This window comes from Erigeron canadensis, chromosome 8 (assembly GCF_010389155.1).
Source record: "Erigeron canadensis isolate Cc75 chromosome 8, C_canadensis_v1, whole genome shotgun sequence".
NCBI classification, from domain to species: Eukaryota; Viridiplantae; Streptophyta; class Magnoliopsida; order Asterales; family Asteraceae; genus Erigeron; species Erigeron canadensis.
The window spans coordinates 3011605-3019464 of record NC_057768.1 but is presented as its reverse complement, the minus strand read 5'-3'; the positions used below and the strand labels follow the sequence as shown (position 1 = coordinate 3019464).

Here is a 7860-nt window from a genome sequence, read left to right as displayed (position 1 = left end):
GATATTGGTGATATTGGTGATATAAGAGGAGACTATAAACGTGATCAGCATGTATGCTCCCCAATCGGGCCTGGGAGTGGTGGAGAAGAAGAGTTTTAGGGACTAACTGGATGACCTGGTAAGGAGTTACCCTAATGACCAACGACTAGTGTTAGGAGGAAACTTAAACGGGCATATAGGGGTAGAGACAGATGGCTACTCGGGTGTACATGGGAGCGTTTGGAGAGAGGAATGAAGAAGGACGCATTATATTGGAGTTTGCCACTACACATGACCTGGTTATCGCATACTCTTTCTTCCGAAAGAGGGATTCACAGTTGATTACCTTCCAGAGTGGGCGACATAACACTCAGATAGACTACTTCCTAATGTGTAAAGGTGACTTTAGGGCATGCAAAGATTGCAAGGTCCTCTTTGGAGAGGATTGCTACTCCCAACATAGATTGTTGGTCATAGATTTGCTCCTGAGAAGATGAGCAACCAAGATAAAGAAGGTTGTAAAGCCAAGAATCCTTTGGAATAACTTAATGAGCGAAGCAGCAGATACGTTTAGGTCAGCGATTAGTACGAGGTTCATAAGGGAGATTGAAGATGGTTCGCATATGGAAGCTGATAAGTTGTGGACACACTTGGCAGAGGGTATGAGAGAGATGGCAAAGGAGGTACTAGGGGTAACCAGATGGACAAGTAGGCAGCGTAAAGTGAGTAGAGAATCTTGAGGTGCAGACCAAGGTAGAGACAAAACATAGGTGCTTCAAAGAGCTTATCAAGAGCAAACGGAATGGGACTATTAAAGAGTGGTCCTTGGCAAGGCAGAGGTACTACGAAGCCATGAAAGAAGCAAAGAAAACCATAGCTATAGCAAAAGAAAGAGCATAAGATTAAAAGATTAACTTTAAATATTGACCTTTGATTTTCATCCACTGGTTGAGATTCTCCTAACTTGACCCCTCAAGTTAATTCCAACTCGAGGGCATCTCCGCCCATTGTGGTATGATAGATATAAATCTTGGGTTTTTAGTGTTTAATACTGTTGGTAAGAACCTAATGGGCAATGGTGTAGAGCCAATGCTTGGCAAATTGGCAAGGTTTGACAAACTTTCAACCAATAACAAAGTGCCATGTGTACAAGTCAATTCTTGCCAATAACTAGCCAATTCTTGCCAAATTGCATGCTATAGTGCCAATTCCTAACAAATTTATATTTACCAAATAAACCCTAAATTTTTAATAAATTCAAAAAACACAATACAAAAGTTGGAAAAAGAATTTAAAGTGCCACGTGTTTTTTTGGTTTTTTGATTAATGTTTGTGTATGTATATATAAAAGTTGGAAAAAAAAAAGTTCACAGCCGCTCCCAACGTTCAATTTTTGCTAAAAACAAAAAAAAAGGGTAAAAAAAAGAAGCTCTCAACGTTCACTAGCATCGACCAAAACTAGCCGATGTAGCTTGCCGATACTAGCCGATGCATGTGCTATAAGCTTGCCAAAGAGCCGATGCTTGCTGATCCATTTTGTCGATAAAATTTGTCGACTACACCTTTGCCCCTAATATTCAAAAAGGTTTTTTTTATTAGATATTAAATTATGAACACTAATTTATATTTTTTAATTTTTAAATAAAAAATACAATGTGTCCATTTCGTAAGGCTTTTTAGGAACTAAAAAGCCTTGCATTTTTAAAAATATACTCTTTTTAAAATGATTACGTGAAAGAAACCAACACTAAAAGAACACAAATATTAAAAACCGAAACTTTTTAACTTATACTTAGAAGAATCCGGTCATTTTTCGCGAAAAATCAAAATATTGCAATTCAAGAAAAGACACTTGAAATGTTCTTAAAATGATGTAAATAGTCTACTATATAAGTTTCATGTCACACCCCCAAAATATGGGTCAACGTGTGGGACGTGACTTCAATAATATCACAACACAAGAGTATAATGAACGACACTTAAATGTTGTCGTTTTGAAAACATGCATTTTATTAAACAATATTTATTCAAAGATCCAAAGACATTACATGAAGTTAAAATAGTCTTGATTTGAAAACATTGAGAAAGACGTTTGATCTACAAATCCATATCCTTTAGCAAAAGTTGGAGCACTAGCAGGCATGGTGAGAAGGGTCTTTATTCAACAAGTACAAGCAACAACAAGTGGCAATCCAAGCATGACAACATCTAATCACCTGCAATATATACTAAATTGTGTCAACATAAAGTTGGTGAGTTCCTTAGGTTTTAATAAAACGTTTAGCCATGAACCACAAGCCATAAGTTAACCATTGCTTTACCACAATGAATGTAGTCATTGTTAAACAACAATGCTAAGAATGTAAGAAGTATACATCTATATAAGCTCATGATACGAAACTGACACGTTGTTATAGTTTGCCTCCCGGTACTTGTTCAAGGTACCGAATGTTTACAAATATGTGTCACCCGTTCGGCTCCCCGCCGTGTTTATGCCGGGTGGGGTGTGTCAACCCAAATAGCGCTATTCAACATATCCACGTTTAAATCCATAATTAACATATCATGATTGTGAGGACTTGTTGTGAACATAGTAACTTATAATAGCCTTGTATATCGTTGTGCATGTACTTGTGTTCATAAAAGTAAGAGTATGTATTGCAGCCCAAAATATATAAGTAAGATGGGGCTAAGGAGATCTCACCTTAAGAGGGTATGGATGAAGAAAAGATGTGGTGTATCGGGTAGGTATAATAGTTTGCATGGACACACTAATGCACCTAAGACCTTACAATCTGTAGGTGTTTTCCCAAGTGCATTAGAGGAAACATATAAGTATAAACATATATATACACATACGAATCTTTTGGATCATTACATACTTGTGCTCATACTCACGCGTGTGCAGTACACTTGTAGTTAAAGCGCACAAGTATGTATTAATATTAGAGTGTTATAATATAACATGATTGATGGACATATTAACTATATACTAGTGTATGAATTTAAGATGTGAAACAATACAATCTGTTGGAATTTCTTTCACATGCATAAATCCAAACAAATGTATATATAATTAATAAATCTTCACTCATGTTAATGAGTCCAAGAGTATACTTTACATTTCTTATTTTTCTTATGTTATTCAATCATTAGACCCAACATTCTTTATCACATACAAACAAAGAACAAAGCATATACAAACAAAAGAATAAATCAACTTGGATCTTAACAAAGAATAAAAGAATAAACTTTTTGGTGATGAATCCCAATGAAAATAATTTATATTATACTAGTAATATAATATTAACTAAATCCATCCTTCTCTTGTCTTAAACAATGATTAAAGGTTTGAACCCAAAAGCCAAACATCAAAGATGCATAGACAAATCATTGAAGAGGACTTAAAAGATAAAAATAGTATAAAATATATGGGTTTTCAACCCATGAGTTATTCGACCAGCCCTCATCAAGAAGAAGGTGGTCATTTATAATGATCAAACTTACTTTGTAATATTGTATGTTCAAGATCTAATGACTCCAAGTATTTTTGGTGATCAAAAGTGATGATTTGTGTTTGTAAGTGTGTTACGTGGCCAGCTCCAAAGAAGAATTTGAAATGGGAAATGATCTTTATATTTGTTTATTAAAGATAATGCTATAATACCTCTTACTTCATATTTAGGTAATATTTTTGTGATGTTGTTTAGGGGTGTTTAGGCGGCTGCACTTTTGGTGTAGTGGCCGTGAGTTGCAAGAGAGGGAGAAAGAGGAGTGTGTGTTTTAGTAATATAAGAATAGTTTAGTATGTGATTAGGGTTGAGATGTAATAGTTTAATGAGTTTATATAGTTAGGGTTAGTATGGGGAGGGGGTGAGGCTGAAATTTAGAGGTTTTAGAGGGCTTGAAGTGTAATTTAGCTTAATTATTTTAATTAGTTTAGTTAGTAGAAGAATTATTTAATTAGTAGGTTAATTTAAGGTATAGTATTTTAACATAAGGTTTATTATTATTATAACATAAGGTTATCAATATATTTATTAAACAAAATAATCATTTTCTTTTATCTAATTTTTCATTTGAAATCCATCTCACGCAAAGGTGGTCGAGTGAAAGCATATATACTAGTTAACGTTTTACCGATAAGTTACTTATACACAAAAATCAACTAACACATAGTTTCATGTATGAGTCTAGATATATATATATATATATATGAGTATATTCATATTCATTATTAATCATCATATAGTATGGTCAAAGAAAGTGGTTTTCTCGCGAGTCAAACGGACCCCGAATTTTGCCGGATGTCACATTTCAGGACCTAAAAAGGTCAAATGAAGGCTTAGGAAAAATCAAGGTTCGAAGACAGTAGAGGGAGGAAGATGCGGAATTGCATCATCCGCAGTTGACCTGACATCGTCCGTGCTAGGAGTGTCAGAGTCCGCGCTTCCTGCTGACCTGTTGTACTCCAAAAGCACACCTTTTGACGTTTTTCAACATTTCGACTCAAATTCAAACATTTTCAAGCATTGTTATTGACTCAAATAAGATCATATCAAGCAATCAAACGTTTCAAAAGCTTTCATTTGATAACATGTACATTTCAACATAAATTGGGCACATTACCCATTTCATCACATAACCCAAAACATTCATTTAACTTCCAAGTTTAACAAGACTAGCTACCATCACCAAATTGAACAAGATTCATAACCACAAGATTCAAAACACCAAGATAGCATCAAGAGCCAAATGAGGTGGGATAAACTAGGTTCTACCATAAATACCATTTTTTCGCAAAAAGGCAAGCTACCTTCAAGATCACTAGCAACTTCTACAACCCACAATATTATTAGTTCCTTCTTTCGGAACCACCTATAAAATGATAAACAACTAAAAGGTAAGCGAATGCTTAGTAAATACATTCATATACAATTACACACATGATGAAATCAATACACGAAAACCATAACATAGGTATAATAGATCACCATACCACCTCAAACATGTTCACAAGTATACTACCAAATAAAATATGAAATCATAAGACAATTCTACAATCAATACACCTAAAAACCTACCAATATACCAAGGATTGCATACACTGCAATATTACGCAAATACAAATCATATAACTCCACGCTATCAAGTGTTCATTTCAAATGTGTTATCAACAACCAATTCACATTGCCATACCCCGTATGGTCTTTCCTTAATTAGCCATACCCCGTATGGTCTTACACCATACGCCATACCCTGTATGGTCTTTCCATGATTAGCCATACCCTGTATGGTCTTACACCATACGTCATACCCACGTATGGTCTTTATCCCTTCAAAACATAACTATAGTCTCCCTACCCGTCCTCGTGTGATTGACCCAATATGTATATAAACATATATAAATGTACTCACCTTAATGACGAACAACCAAGTCCATGGTGGCCATAGGAACACACATTATTGCTTTCAACCTATCAATAATCACAATATTCATAAAAGGTCACATTAATTACTCTTGACTAGCTCAACCTAGCCATACTAACAATTAACTAGCATTCCTAATCCAAAATTATTTTACTTTGTCATTGAGTTGCTTTTTATTCAAAAACTTCACTTGGTGACTTCAATTCACCAACACAATCACCATTTTATTCAACTAGAAAAATCTTCATTCTTCCAAAAATCAAAGTTTCATTATCAACATTCAAATTCTTAATCAAATTAATCATGCAACTCAATAACTAACACCAAAAATCTATAATTTGGGGGAAAATCATACAAACTAAATTTTTAGCAAAAACCTCTCAAATTTAGGCATCTCAAGAACCCTAATTCTAATCACAAATCAAAACTAGGTTAGAGAATCATTACCTTAAGGATTTAAAGAACAATTACAAGATTTTAAATTACAAATTCTTTTCCTTCCCTTTTCTCTTGAAATTTTGACCACCACACACACCCACTTCTCCAATCCTCCAATTGAAATTCTTCCCAAAAGATTGTTATTGTTATAATTATTATTCACTTGATTTGAATTTTTCTGATTAGAATATTAGATGAAAGGATGAAGTTAGTTGGAAATGGAGATGGAAGAAGATTGAAGAAAGTAATAGATGGGATAATGGAACTATGAGTCACAAGGTAGGAGGAAGGCTGGCATCTCTTTCTTGATGCCACGCCACTTTTTAATTTTTTTTGGGTATTTTACCCGCTAACCGCTAAAATTTCAACTAAATTAACCCCATAAGCAAAAATAAAATATTAGGAAATTATTTTAAAGTCAAAACTATAATAAAAATACTAAATTTATATTTTAATATATTTGGCGTTTTACATGACGCTGTTTAGATATGCATTTGAGATATAAATTCTCAGCCTCAAAAACTTCTAAAAGCGTTAAAAAAATCTTAAAAACAATATATTTATTGTGAAAACGGTTGAAATAAATGCCTCACTCCTATTATTTGTTTAATAAATTTATACCTCATTACAAACCAGTCATATTCTAAACCTCGATTTATTGGTAAAAATTTCTCATATTGTTGCATTAGTTCCTAAGCATTTACCATTAGTCTAGGTCTCATTGAGATTTTACTCTTAAATTGACTCTTGGTTTATGATAATTATAATTTTTCTTATATTAAAATAAAAGATTTTTACGTGCAAGATTTATTAATTCAGTGGGGCAACTAAATTTGGTTTATATACATGTGGATGTGGATGTGGATGTGGATGTGGATGTAGTGAAATGTGTTACATACAAAAATAATAAATGGCTTTTGGTCAAATTCCTTTAACTTTATTGTGTATATATACCATTCAACCCTTTCTTTCAAACCGAAGGGCTGCTTTCATTTCGAAGGTGCCAAAAAAAGAATAAAATCAGCATAAAAATCCAAAAAAATATCCGTATGTCAACACTCACCACATGACGATGGATTCCTATGTACTTCTAAGTAAGATTTGAAGTTCTTAAAAACTAATGGTCATTGCTTTGAAGTTTTACTTTTGTTCGGCAATACATCAGGGAAAAATAAAAGAAACAAACAACGACGAGTCTAAGTTAACGTAAGGACTTGCATTGGTTTTCCCGATCATGAAATGAATGACCTAAATCACATGTAAAAAGAAATTTATAAAGTCTCTCCAAACATACCCATTGTGTGTAATCCTTGAGAAGAAGCCATAGGTACCGCCTCTTCCTCGAGGCTCGTCATGGGAATCTCTTTTGTGTATTGAAGTGTACGATAAACACAAGGTCCTCTTTTGTAAAAAACTTGTGTCAGTGACTTGGTAAATATGTTAGTTGATGTGATGCTAATATGACTTTTCAATTCTATATCAATTTACATCCGGAAATTGTAAGTTAAATTGATGTTGTCACTTACAAATTACAATTATGTTCGAAATAATCCCATCATTTGGAATTATGTAAGAAGCTCCCTTACGCCATTCGTCTCTCTCTTCCCCCTCTCAGAGACGAGTCCAACACCGTGATTTGGTGTTGGACTCGTCCCTCACTCGTCCATGGCCCATTCGTCCCCCCAAAAACGAATCCTTCTTCGATTTCTTTTTTTTAACCAACGACTACTTTTTTGAAGTTTCACATTTGACACAAATAGTCCCTGAAACGGCTACCAATTCAAGAACAAGTATCAGAACTTGTCAATATTGGTCCCTAACGACTCATTTTATTTATACATATATATACACTATCATTCTCATATATTTCACACACTACAACCACGTATCTCTATACTTCATACATTACACCATTTCCTAATCAAACATGTTGAACTTCAACCACCAACGAGCCGGTGATTTCTACAACGCGACTTTAAACTTCATACCCGCAAACTCTAGTTCGGCACCCCA

At 34.2% G+C, this 7860-nt stretch overlaps 1 long non-coding RNA gene across 3 annotated transcripts; it reads right to left on the bottom strand.

Moving 5' to 3' along the window:
- Positions 1–1971: 1971 nt before the first annotated feature.
- Positions 1972–6095, bottom strand: LOC122580403. Of its 3 annotated transcripts, XR_006320789.1 has the most exons (4): positions 5857–6095; positions 5398–5456; positions 4796–4857; positions 1972–2195 (listed from the first exon to the last, which is right to left on the bottom strand). It is a non-coding gene; the product is annotated as an uncharacterized LOC122580403 (long non-coding RNA). The 3 variants fall into 3 exon arrangements; XR_006320788.1 differs by lacking the exon at positions 4796–4857; XR_006320787.1 differs by lacking the exon at positions 1972–2195 and having other exon boundaries at positions 4538–4857.
- Between the last annotated feature and the right edge of the window lie 1765 nt (positions 6096–7860).